The sequence below is a fragment of the Eulemur rufifrons genome, chromosome 7, assembly GCF_041146395.1.
Source record: "Eulemur rufifrons isolate Redbay chromosome 7, OSU_ERuf_1, whole genome shotgun sequence".
In the NCBI taxonomy this organism is placed as follows: Eukaryota; Metazoa; Chordata; class Mammalia; order Primates; family Lemuridae; genus Eulemur; species Eulemur rufifrons.
In genome coordinates, this window is record NC_090989.1 from 28,387,384 (window position 1) to 28,401,689 (window position 14,306).

The 14,306-nt window shown below is 34.0% G+C and overlaps 1 protein-coding gene across 8 annotated transcripts in view; it reads left to right on the forward strand.

Moving 5' to 3' along the window:
* Window positions 1-3,436: 3,436 nt before the first annotated feature.
* Window positions 3,437-14,306, forward strand: part of ROBO2 (roundabout guidance receptor 2) — a 1,642,423-nt gene continuing 1,631,553 nt past the window's right edge. For all 8 annotated transcript variants that reach the window (XM_069475019.1, XM_069475028.1, XM_069475029.1 and 5 more), the window contains exon 1: window positions 3,437-3,722. The gene's annotated coding sequence lies outside the window, so the exon portion shown is untranslated. The remainder of the gene's footprint in view (window positions 3,723-14,306) is intronic.

The following is a 14,306-nucleotide window of genomic DNA, read 5'->3' on the forward strand; positions in this document are numbered from 1 at the left end:
AAGGCAGTGATAAAAGTTTAGCCTGTGAGTAAAGAAGATGCAAAGCTGTGGTATGTTCTTTGACAACTCACTTTCATGGCATTGGGGCATACTCTACTTTCTCGTATGTGTTGAATCAATGCAATGTATTTTATTTTCTGAGATGTAAATGCATGCACCTTCTATTTTAAAAAGTATGGAAAACTTTAAGCAGTAGATTCAGTAGAGATCCTTTTCCTGAGTTATCTGCTGTCTTGTTTTCGGCCGTCTTTATTTTTTATGTTATGCTTTAGTATCTGAGAAGTGTATAGAGTTATAAGTTATGTATTTTTTTTAATCTGTTCAGAACAGACAGGTTTCTCTTTTAGACTATTCTTTATTTTCAATTTCTTACTAAATTATACTCCCATAATGCTGCTACATGAATACCTATATGCAAACAATATTATGATATTTTAAAATTAAAGCCATTGTAGGAGATTATTTTGGTCATAAAAATGATCAGGTATAAGCTGACTCAGCCATTCCAGGGCCTGGCAGTCAGGCCCTTGTCTAATATTTCAAAAAGGTACTGGATCTGAGGTGCTGTGATGGTCCCTCAGATAGTCTTATAAACATCTTTGCCCCTTGCTCCCTCTAACTTCCCTTTTCTTCCATAAAAGCAAATACTTGTGAGATCAACTCTAATAACATGTGGATGCATGTGATAGCTGCCAATAAAAGTTGATAAGAAATTTTACCATGGTAACCTAAAGGCAAATAGGCTTCAGGGAAATGAGCATGAACATGAGAATGGTGTGTGGTAAGCAAATCTCAGTGAAGAGTCATGCACCAAAATAAAAAAAAATACCAGAAAATCCATTAGACTCATATAAAAATTAAGGTCACTTTATAGAAAGACAAAATAAAGTATGTGGAAATGTTATACTTTGTGCAAAAGTAATACTATCCCTGGTGTTGAAAGGTTTGTGGTCTTGCCTTTGAGGAAGCTAAAAGGTCAGAAACCACAAAGATGCATGTGTGCTGTCATTTGCACAGTTTCTAATTTTTCTCATTATTTCCATAATGATGTGTACTATTTCAGCAGAGAGATCCTCTTGAGAGTTGCTTTTAGTGTTTCAAGCAGGCAGCAGTTTTGCTTTCATGTTTTGGCCTTGGCCAAGGAGTTCAAATATACTTTTCATTTATTTAGCAAAAATGTATTCATTTATTATTATAAGTATTAATAAATAGTTTTTTTTATTACTTTCGATTACTACACTGTAAGCTCCATCAGGTCAAGGACGATATCAAGTTTGAACACCATTGTACACCTCACTTCTTGCATGAGTTTGGAAAAAAATTGACATGGGCACATAATTTTTGAATAAATGAATGAATGAATGAAATTCAACAAAATGCTTTACTTTCAACTCTGGTCCAGGGCTTTAGATTAACAATGTGTGAAAATCATAAAATTCATAGGCAAAAACCTCTTCACTTTAGAAGTTTCTTCTCTAGCTGAAGGAGACATATGCACACAAAAGTTTAAGGAAAAATAATTAGATTTTTGCAAGTATATGAAAAATGTAGTATAAAAGTCTAATTTCCCTTTATTGAATACATTTTATAAAAGTTTTTTTATTATTTATACATTGCTTATTGGTAGCAGAACTTCTATGTGCCCAGAACTATAAAAAAATTCAGGACAAGAGCCTCAATTAAAGAACAAATAGACTATTGACATTCAAAGGACAGAAATACTTACATTGGCTAGGCAAATCAAAGAAAGATTTATGAGTACATGTACACTGAATATTGAAGGATGAGTATGTTATCATTATGCCAGAATCAATAAATATTTTAGATAGGAAGAAAAAGATAATTATATATCTCTATGTGTTCAATAGAAGTGGTAATGTTAATAAAGTAGAATGAAGTTAGTTATATCTTGCTCATAGTCTTTTATAATCATTTATAAGAAAAATTTACTCTTAATGGTTGACATTATTGTAGGTGCTTTAAAATTGTTCACCTTCTTGGACACATGGAGAAATAAACCCTCCCTTGAATAATTTCTGGAGTGGAGCATAGAATGAATAATCTGGATAGATTTGCTCACAATAAACATGGCTGTACTTTTCTTTTAATTCTTCCATCTACACAAAGAAAAATAAATAACTCACATTATAGTATTTAATTCCATGGAGGGATTTCTTATCCTCTAAGGAAGAAATACATCATGACATATAAATAAAGTCAATCAATTAAATTAATTATTTTATTAACTGGCTATTATTTCTATACGTTTAAGTAAATCTGACTTTTAATGCTATTTACTACCATGCTAGAAGCTTGCATGGGTAATGAATTTTTCATAGAAGTTTAGTTGAAATACATTACCATTGATTTTTTAATTTAATATTAATTGTTATTGCATATTCTTAATAAGAAACAAACATTTACTAGGCCTTATTCCGTTGCAAATAAACTATCTCCATTGCAGGATTCATAGAAAAGCACATATTTAGATTCTATTTTAGAATGGGAAATTCAAATCCACATGTGGCTGGACATTGATTATGAGCATTTTGAACATTATTTACCTTCCCTAAATATGATTATTTGCTGTTCTACTAAAAGTTATCACTGTGGTTAGCACTTGAACTATTATTGTTATTTGGGGTGCTTGACTATTCACAAGTTTCACCATGATTCTGGGTATTCATTAGTCCCTTGATGTGTATTTATTGATAATTCTATTATCTTTATTGGTTCAATTACAATTTCATCTAAGATGATGCAAGACATTGTATAAGGGTAAGGATTGTGAGAACCAGAGATTTCAGTTATTATTTAGGCTCAGAAACTTAGAATCTCTGACTTTGAGCAAATTACTTAGTCTCTAATTCTTACAATATGAAATAGAGGTGCTAATACTGCTTCATAGAATTGTGGTACAGATTAACTGGGAAAAAAGAAACTGTTAAACAAAAAGCCTGACGTTCAAGAAGTATCAGTTGCCTTCCCTTAAGAATCTGTGTTGTCATGATTGGGAAATTGCTGGTTTGGGTTACAAATCCCTAAGTACACTCAAAATGTGTTGAAATAAGAAGCATACAAAGTCGCATGCCACTCCTTTTCAGCCCTAAAATCTAGCCAAGTTAGTATCTCTTTACAGAGAATAATGTTAATACAGCTATATGCTCAAACCCCTCATTTACTTTTTAGCACTTGTGAATTACTGGAGATGTTTAGGAAGAAGTCTGAGGTTGTGCATTATCTAAACCGAGTTGCCCAATCATGCATGTGGTGGAGAGAGTGTTAAATGCTCAAGGGGTACAGCTAGACGCCTCCTCCAGCTCATTTCTCCGGGGGTTACACAAGGCATTTCCATAGCTCTGCTCCTGGGAATTCCAGTTCCCGCGTGGGGTTTGTGTGCACCCACCGCCCGGGAGGAGCCCGGAGCCTCCTCATTAGCACCACGGACAGCTCGCGCGCCCGGCGGAGGGCGGAGGAGGAGGGCTCTCTGCGCCACCGCCGGGAGGAGGGAGTGCAGTAGCGGCAGGCGGAGGAGGAAGAGGAGAGAAAAGCAAGGACGGCTCCCAGGCAGGGAGTGGAAGAAATCTGGGAGCAGCCAGGCAGCAGGTCCGGAGGAGCTCTCCAGCTGCGCTGCCCTCGTTATTCGGGAGGACGCTGCAGAGCTTCCCAGGGCTGCTCCCCAGTCCCCCTGGGCGTCAGCTGCCCTCTAGACCTGACTCCAGGTGAGTTAAGCAGAAAGGTGTACAGAGGGGTCTCAAACTAGGGACGTGGAACTGGCGAGGCTGCTCAGCTCCCCAAGCTCCGCTGCCTTTGGAATATTTCCCAAAGTCACGGTTGGTCTTGGTGGTGGCTGCACAGGCTGGGAGTGGGCGGATGGGCGGTGGGCGGTTGCGATTCTCCCAGCCTGGGTGGAGAATTCGGATGGAATTCAGCTGTAGTAAGTGGGTCTCAGGAAATGTCCCCAAAGACACGCATTATATATATATATGTTTGTAGATAAGCATTTAAGACAGATATTTTGTTTTCTGGCCACCTATTTTGTCCTTCTGTCCCTAATTTTCTTTGCCTCATGCCCAATTTTCCAAGCCAAATCAACAGATTTGAAAGGTGAGAAGTAGGGAGTCTGGGGACAGAGTGGGAGAGGACAACCTTGCCCTCCAAGTGGGAGGTGGTGCTCCTCTCACACCCACATGCCGGAGGCGAACCCTCAGAGTAACTTGAGGTTCTTTTCCTCTTTACCCTTCATAAGCTTATTAAAGGGAACTTCAGACTCGCTACAGGCTCTGAAATGTGATTTCAATTTAGCTTAAAAGCCCTGTTAATTCACTTCATCTCTCCTTCATCCTTTGTTCCAAAATTGGTACCCTTTTGGATTTCTTTAACAATACAACTTTTAAGTGGCTGTCTGACAGGGAATATATTTCTCTTTTTGAAAATTCTCTGGGCAAATGATGAGTTCACACTGAGAAGAAGGCAACTTTATTTTCAGGGAAGGACTTTGGGGAAGGGAATTTATGGAGAAAATCTGGGATTGAAATTATGGATATTTCCCACAAAACTTCTTTGCTGTATTTTTTTGCTTCAATTTTAGTGTGTGTGTGTGTGTGTGTGTGTGTGTGTATGGTGGGCTGTGTGTATGAAAGAAACAAAATTCCTTAGATGTGTTATAAATTTCTTTGTTTAGAAGTCCCTTTCTTATTAATGGCACTAATTTATGACCATTATGGTCATAAGAGTTTTCCAAATGTTTTGCTTTTGAGTGTTTGGTATCACTATTTTTTGGTTTTGAATTCGATACTTGCTGGGTGGACCTTGCTAAATACTTGTCAGTAGAATTGGTGCTCATACAATTAATTATATGGCCTACCATGTATTTTAATAGTAGTTAAGTATACAAGTTATAAGTTTGGCAAATAAATGTTAGAGTCCTAATTTAGGGGTGAAATTTAAATATCTTTCAAGTATTTACTAAGTTCTTTATCAGGGTGCAGTGTCATTTTATACTGAAGAGAACTTACAGATTGTCCAAATTGAGATACATGCATCTACAGTTTTAGCAATAAAAATGTAATATTTTACTTTGTTCTTCTTCTTTAGCATCAGTTTGGATTGAACAAATACTACTTGAGCATCTACTATAAACCAAGTTCTTTCACATATCTTCCTTCTCTAATACTTTATAGAAGTTTGGGGAGAATAGCAATATTAGTTCCATTTTGAAGGTGAAGAAATTATGACAGAGGGATTACTTTTCCTAAGTTTCTATAATAATTATGTTATAAGATTAGGAATTATATTTTATTATGGAACATATGGAATATAACTATGTTATAAACCATAGGTATTATGGCATAGATCTGTGCTGTTTAACTTCAAGTTTTATTCTATTTCCAAACAACTGGACAATTGCTTTTAGAAAAACTATTAAAATAGTTATATATGAATATACTATATGAGAAAATACCTTAAAATATACCTTTTTCCTTTTTTGGTTTCTTTTTGATATGAAAGATACTTTAATATAATTTTACAGCGTTATTTTCTATACTCATATGTTCCTCACTTACAAATAACTCCTAAATTCCCAAAAGCTGATGTGTATCCTCCTTAATAAAAGTGGATTGACAGGCAGACTCAATATTTACTGAGAATATTCTCATGATAACTATGTCTTATAATCAAGATAGAAGGCAGGCCACATTTAGTCGCATTTTAAAACTACTTAGTGTGAACTTGAAATTCAGATACCACTTGCTTTCAAAACAAACTGCCAGACTTCACAGTAAATAGTCTTTAAGATTCCTTGGGAACATTGGCAGGTATATCTAATATATATCTAATATGGGATTTATGAGAAAAGGGAGTTAGGAACTGAATATTTTTATTTTTTAAGATGTGACCAATTCATAAAAATTTACTCCTGAGTACTTTGGTGACTGGAATGGGCTGATTCAAAGTAAACACAATGTAACTTTTGAGGAAGAAACAAAACCCTAAATATTCAACTTTTTTATTCCTTTTCATTCTTCAATGGTAATAATTTGTTGTACATAGGCTCTTAAAGAACCCACTTGAGTTTTAAAGAAAGTTTGCGATTTTGAGGGGGATGGTGCTTTTGTGTGTGTTTGCACGTTTCACAGACAGTTTAGGGGTAGGATAAGAAAAGTTGAGCAAGAATAATAAATACTAGTTAGGAAAGTTCTTGAATTCTCATATACTTTGAAAGTATGTTTTTACATTATACAAATGAAATTCATAGTTCCTTAGTTCGGTAACTAATTATATTGTATTCAACTTTGCATCTGGTTGCAGGATTCCATGTGCACTCATGTCTCAGGTATACTGGACTGAAAATCAAGATAAATAGTCTTTTGGCTCTTGATCATCTGACCTATTCCTTTCAGGGCCTGACATTAAAAGGATGACTTAAAATAAATTTTCTGGAATCTCAAAATCTTCTCTTCTGTCAGATCCTACAAAATACTTCAAGCAGGATGTGTATGATGCTCGCCATCATTTCAACATTTCTGAAAATCCTCCTGAGACTGCTAAACAAAGCCTCATTTCTTTTCCTTTGTAATTCTTTCAGATAGAGAGTTAGCTGAAGAAGGAAGGAGAGAAGGAAGAGAAGAAGATATTTATTATTTTATCCCTCAGGATAGAACAGGGCCCATTGCACATCTTTATTTAGAAATATTTATCTGTAAACATTCCTGGGTAAGCAAAGTTTGCATATACACTGAAGTAAAATACTTAGTCAACTTCTGTGGTCTCTACATCATGTAGTGAGTTGGAAATAAGAAGAGCAAGTGGGCATCACTTCTGTTGCAGAACTGTGGGAGATGGTACAGAATATGCACTAGGCTTCCCCCAACTGCAGGGCAAGAAAGCTGGGCAGTTCCCTCCATAAATTTTCATCATTGGCTCAGGCTGGCTCCAGGGACCAGTGGCATTAATGTTCTAGAATTTCTGTTCAAGCCAGTGAACAGGCTGAGACAGCTCTGTGTGCCCAAGAAAGCCTTTGGACAAAATCACTGCTCATCCTTGGACACTGTCTTACTTGCATGAATGAGAATAGTAAGTGCTGAGGAGATGTGGGTGGCTCAGTGACAACTCCAGCTAAAGACGTATCATAAGCATTCATTGAAAAAAGCAAGTTCTTTCATTCACGTATGTTATGCTCATTAGGTCATGCTTTCTTGGATAAAAATTTGTAGAAGCTATAAATTAATTTTTGAACTTTTCTTTCTAAAAGTCAATTTATACTATATTTGCCCTAGTTCTGCCTTTTGTTAACTACATGAAATTGATCAAGATCCATTTTTGTAGACTTGTTTCTTTATCTATAAACTGGGAATAAATTGCCGGCTATGAAGAGTGGTTTCAGTACATTAAAAAGATTAGATATTCATTTTTATAAGAGAATCAGTACATGGCAGACATTTGATAAGTATTTTTCTTGCCCTCCCATGTATTACTGTGGAGATATTCTACATATTAGCTCCAAGTTTTGCTTTTTCTCCTTAAATTCAATGTCAATCTTGTACAAAACATTCCCATCCCCTGTTCTCATGTCCTGTAACCATTAGACTTTAGAACTGTTTTTTTTATAACCTTTACTGTGCTTAGGCATGTGGACAGAAGCATGCTGGGTCATGGGACAAGTTTTGATCAGAAAAGGGAAATATTTATGCCACAAAGCACTTACTCCTCCCCACCCTTAACAGTTTTGTACTGTCATTCTGTCAGCACTAAGCGAGATTATTCTATTTAAATAGTTTTCTATTGGTGGTAGCATAATTCATATCTAGACTTGATCTAATTAACATGAATATAATGGGGAATGGGGCAATGCTTTATTTTTAATGAAAGAAAGAAACAGACACGGTTTTAAAAAATATTCTTTGAATGTCTTTAACATTAATTTTGATTCTGTTGGTCAAAGATATAATCACAAACTCATTGCTAGGGGAATTCTTGAAAAATAATATTTGAATCTTCTAAATATTGTCCTAAGTCTGTCTTAATAGGATTTAATTTCAGATATAACTTTTCTTTTCAATAAGGAAGATTCTTCCATGAAGATAGCGGCTCCATCGGATATGTGTTTGCTTAAGGCCAGCTGCATGGGATTATGGGAAAAGTGAAATAGAAAAAAATTCATCTTTAAATTATGCATACTGGTGTATTCATATCAATTGCATGGTAATGATAATGATAGCAATAATGTGGCTCAAGTAGTTAACAAGTAACATAATATAGTTACCTATATTGTCTTGGCAATTGAATTCAACACTTCATCTTCTTTCTGGGATTTCTTAACTTTGTCATGATTGCACTTTATTTCTTTTGGTTATTGTAATAGTGGATTAGCTTTGTACTGTAGCTGTAACAAATTACCACACATTTAATGGCTTAAAAGAATACAGGTTTATTTTCTTACAGTTTTAAAGGTCAGAAGTCCAACATCACTTGCACTGTGCTAAAGTCAAAGTGTCTGCATGGTTGGTTCCTTCTGGAGGTGCCGAGGGAAGAATCCATTTTCTTGCCTTTTTCTGCTTCTAGTGGTACCTGTATTCATTGGCTTTTGATCCATTCCTCTGTTTTCAAGGTGCATTCATTTCCTTTCTGTTTTTGTTTCTACATTGCCTCTTCTACTAACTTTGAATCCCCCTCTGTCTGTCATTTAAGGATTCTTGTGATTTCACTGGGTTCACCTGGATGATACAGGACAATCACTTGGTCTCAAGATCCTTAACTTAATCATATCTGCAAAGTCCCTTTGACTACGTAAAGCAATACATTCTCAGGGATCAGGGATTAGGACAAGAACATCTTTAGGGGCCATTATTCAGCCTACCACAAATGGTGATATTTTTGTGCATTGAGACCCCTGAAATTAGTGGGCTTGTTTCCTCATGAAAAAACACAATGTATCTGTGGGGGATAAAAATTTGTTTTAGATCCACTGGAAGGTATTGATGGAGAAGTTTCCACTTGACTGACAACAGATGCTGATAAGTTAAATATCCTTTAATTTGTTATATCTAGTTTTCATAACATATAAATAAAATTACTTGCACTGTTAGGATCAAAAAATTATGAATAATTAAACCCATTATTTATCAAGGCCAAAACCTGGATTACTTAGGTTTAAATTAATATAGAATAGTAGTGTCTTTGATAGTTTTTATTTATGAAGCTTAGCTCTTATATATAGTGCCTAACCCATATAAGAAACCACAGAAACATTGGTCTCTTTTTAAATTTTGCCAGACATAATTTTCAAGATGTCAGACAGTAGATCCATAATAATCGGTGCACTTCACAGATGTACACTGTGAATATTTTATCTCATGAGTTATATCTACTAATCATAGACTTACAGAACAAATTTAACAACGGTCATATCAGCTTTTCAAATATTTCTATGCCCCAAAGAGGACCATTGTATAAGATAGATTCATTTTCCCCCATATGCTATTGTTGCCAAAGAGAACTTGAAATGCCCTGTTCAAATTAATCTAAGGAAAATTAATTCTTGCTGCCTCACAAGTAGTTTGTCCTTCATTTTTCTTAAAATTATATTGTAAATGGAGGTGACATGCTTTACTGGTTGTTGTGCAAGGAGCACTGTCCTTCCTAAAAGCTCCCTCATTTGTCAAAAAGGAAGCCATTAAGAGTAAAGTAAATTAGCTTATCTGATTACAGTATTACGATTGACCTTAAAACAATAAATTTTGTGATCAGTACCATTGTCGAATAGTGTTTGCAGTCGTAGAAATTCCAAAAGGAACTCTTGTTGAAATACAAAACTGCTATAATCACACACACACACACACACACACACACAATCCATGTTTTCCTTTTACCTTATAATAGCAAGATGGTATGTAGTTTTGCCTTATTACTCTCTCCTCACTTTCCAGAAACTCTTATTCAAACACTCTAAGTGTTTTAAGTGTTTTTAATTTTCTTTAATTTTTTAATATTTAATAATATTAAAGAAAGTTTAATTTTCTGAAGATCAAGCTAAAAATAAAGAGAGTTTGGTATAACATGTAGTTAAACAAGAGAGATAATATATTGTCATTTTTGATATGGGGCAAAATTCCCTTTGCACATAAATGCAAACATTTAGTGAAGAGAGGTGAAATTGGAGGTACAATTATATTCAGAGATTTTTATGTTAAAGAACTATGCTGATGTTTATATAACTCAATGAGAAAGATTGATATACATGCATATTTTAGTGCCCAGGTACAGAGATTTAGTAGTTGTACAAGAAATAGTCTATTTCTGCTATTGAGGAACCATGTCCTTCTCCACTCATTCTATGCCTCAGAGTAAGCACTTCAACTGAACTTTCAGCAACCATAAGAAGGATGGCATGATAGGCTGCCTGTACATATGGCCTTCCTTAGGAGGCCAACTGTTACTTTTGCCCACCCACATCACTGAGGACATATGGTGTTACTTTGACTGTGGAAACAAGTGTGTGTGGACATGCCTTGGTGTGGGTATTAGACTGCTGGTTGTCTTTCTCTTGTTGCTCATGCAACCAACTGTCTCTTCATGGAAAACTAATAAGTGCCAATCCACAGAACTAGATTTGAGGGTGGTAAACAATGTTGATGGTGCTATTAACTGACTTTTTCTCTCTAGTTTGATCACAAGACCTAATGGATGTTTGCTTATAGAAGATGTTTGCTTATAGAAGATGTAAAGCTTATAGAAGGAAATGATGACTTTCCAGAAATAACATTCAAGTCTTTTTCAATCACAAACTAACTCATTAAAAAATATAACAATTATGTAGAACCAGAGAAGGAGAGGGTTCAGAAGTGTTATTGAGATCATTTATTGTCAAATAATAAATTAAGGAAGTTTAATATGAATCTGTTGTTGTTAGCTCTGATTATGTGGAAAAATTAATGAGAAAATATGAGGAGATGATGCTGGAATGAAGAGAGTCATCTAATCCAGTATAATTTATTTAGTAGACTTCACAGTATTCTAAAACAATTTTTTAAAATTTTTTTCAGTATTTTGATAAAGGCCATTCTCACTGGAGTTAAGTGATATCCCATTGTGGTTTTGATTTGCATTTCCCTGATGATTAGAGATGTTGAACACTTTTTCATATGTTTGTTAGCCAATTTTATATCTTCTTTTGAAAAATTTCTATTCATGTCCTTTTCCCACTTTTTGATAGGGTTGTTCGATTTTTTCTTACTGATTTTCCTGAGTTCTAAATAGATTCTTGTTATCAGTCCTTTATCTGATGTGTAGTGAGAATGGCAGAGGTATGGGCAATATATATAGCCTGAACTTTTGTACCCCCATAATGAGCTGAAAAACAAAAAAATAAAAAATAAAAAATAAAAAAAAAATTTCAAAAGAAATTTTTTTTTCAGTATTGCAAATTCAGAATTTTCAACGTGAGTGAGGTTTTTCAATTCTTGCAACAAATGTGTACTTTTTAATGGTGGCTCTAGAACTACATAGACAGGGTTTGGGGGTGCATTCTGATTGGAAGGCAAAACTAGAGGGCTGGTACTGAGGTAGACCTTGCACAGGACTTGATTTGGGTAATGTATATCGATGATTAAAAGAGAAGGGTGGGTGGTACTGCTGAAGATTATGGGGAAGATAATGACACTGCAAGATACCGTTCATTGCCATCACTGGCAAATTTGTGCATTCATGTTTTTGGTAGATTTCTTATATAATTATGCAGCAATTTCACACACTATATATTAGGCATATCTGAAAATTGTTCACTAAAACCATATTCACTAAATATTAGGTAAGTAAAATCAGTATGTAGACATGATAAGTTTTCAAAATGTTTTTGACTATCACTTCTTATACAAAATCTCGTTTCAGCTTCAGTATCATGACTCATCAATTAATCACCAAGAAAGCAGTACATGAAATATTTGGCAATATAGGTATCAAAGATTTGTGGTAATAGTGATTGAAACAGACAATACAGCATCATTATTGTCATTCACTGGCCTTGGGAAATTTAGTTTTCATCTTTTTGCATCTTGCTCTAGAACTGACAACTTTAGATTATCTGATTCATCAAAAATATATTTTCTTAGAAATCATTTATTTTATTTTTTGGATTTCTCTCTATTAGTTACTGTGGTGAGATATCAAATTATCAATCTGTTTCTCCAATGGGGCAACTCAGATGGTAGCCAATGGCATGAAAATAAACAGGCTTACCACCAAGAAATACATTATATTGCTTTTATTCATAGAAAAAAAGTATAGATAATTATATTCAGAGATTTTATGTTAAATTTTTTGTTATATGTATTTATATATTTATAACTGACCTTTACTTGGCAAATGTGTTTGCATGAACACATATATTCATATAAAATCAATCTTAGAGATCTTAGGAAAAGATGAATTTTTTAAGGTGACTGTTTAAAATATATATTATGTGTAGCAAAAAATAGTCACAAAGTAGCAATATAAGGAGTCATAAAAATGAGGATAAAAGGTGAGATAATGGGTAAAAACACCTCTAAGTGAATAATTGATTTTGATTTAAATTCTCTTTAGTTTTTAGCTGAAGAAATGAATATAAATGGAATTATTATGCAAAGCACTCCTATTATCTATGTATGTACATATGTGTGTTATAAATACAAAAAAGATGGAATGTTATTTATCATATATAGTCACACTAATCTGTAAACATATATACATCATGAAAATGAGTGCATGTGAGATATACACATATTGTGTACTTTCATTTTTATGTCTATTACTTTTCTCACTTCATCAACAGCAAACTAAAGAAAATAAATAGTAATTCTTTTAAGACTAGTTAAATGCAGTAGTGAGAAGGGGAAAGAGTAGAATAAGGAGTTCGATCTGTAACTGAATGTGAACAATCAATTGAGATGATTTACTACCTTCAGACCAGCCAGGTGTAATTTTTATGGCAATTTGATCTTCCATATCCTGCATCTTCAAGTATCACAGTCATGGTTTTCTATTATAATCATTGTAACCAGACCTCTAGAATCAGCATATATACTATAATCCTTGTTCGTCTTTTCAAAGCAGTTTGTCTCTGCAAAGGGGGTGTGTATAAAACTGTGTGAATATTTCATCCTTGACAGAGAATACCCAAACTTTCCAGAATGTGATAGCACCACTGCAGCAAATAATCATGTATCTAGCTGATTAATCAGTAAACAGATGTTTTTGACCACCTACTCAGTACATGGCACCATGTTAAATAGTAGAAATATAATCATAAATAAAATTCAGTCCCTGCCCTCAAAGGGTAGTGTGTAGAACAGACTGGTCAAGTTGGAACACATTTCAGAACAAGAAATTAAAGTTTCTGCATAGTTTCCACTTCAAGAAGACCATGTTATACGATTCATACTCTTAGCCCATAAGGCAACAATTCCTCCAACTGCCCTTTTAGAGAGTAGTGGTGGGGATGTAGAGATGGCTGTCATGCTTGAATTTACATAATGTTATAATTAAATACTTTTATATTTCATAATCTCAATAAACTTAAAATCTTATGTTTGATAAAGGCAGTCTTTCAAATCAGTAAATGATAAATGATTCATGAAATGGTGTTCACATAATTGGCTATAGGTGTTTTATAGTCACAAAAATTATAATGCATCATTCACAAATATTAATTCCAGAGTAGATATCAAATAAACTCCTCAAGATATAAAGAAAAAAACCGTAGACAAATATCATTTGCAATATTAGGGCAAAATTAACTTTTCTAAGCATATCCCCAAACAATGAGAGAAACAATTTAGAAAAAAATTTATGGATTGGACTTTGCTAAAATATAAAACTGTCATATTTCAAAAGATACCATGAGTATTTATAAAAAGCAAAGTTCAAATAATGAAAAGTATTTGCAATTCATTTCACATATTTGACACATGAATAGTTCCAACAAATCAATAAGAAAAGATTAGTAGTCCAATAAAAATAAGGACAAAGTGCATTGGCAGGAAACATTAACAAACTCACGAACAGTAAATGTATTAGAATCTCTGTTGTTAAACAAAATGCAAAAAACAACACAGAAAATTATTGACATGGAGATAACATTTTAATAAAACTATAGTATTATTCATATTATAGATAAATACATATATCTATAAAACCCATTATTTTCTCTGATAATAATTTTCTATGAAATTTAGATTATGAGTATATTGTCACCTATGAGTCTATTTTGAAAAATTTTAAATGATAAACATGTATTATTTTTAATAAATCGATAGCCACATTGGGGG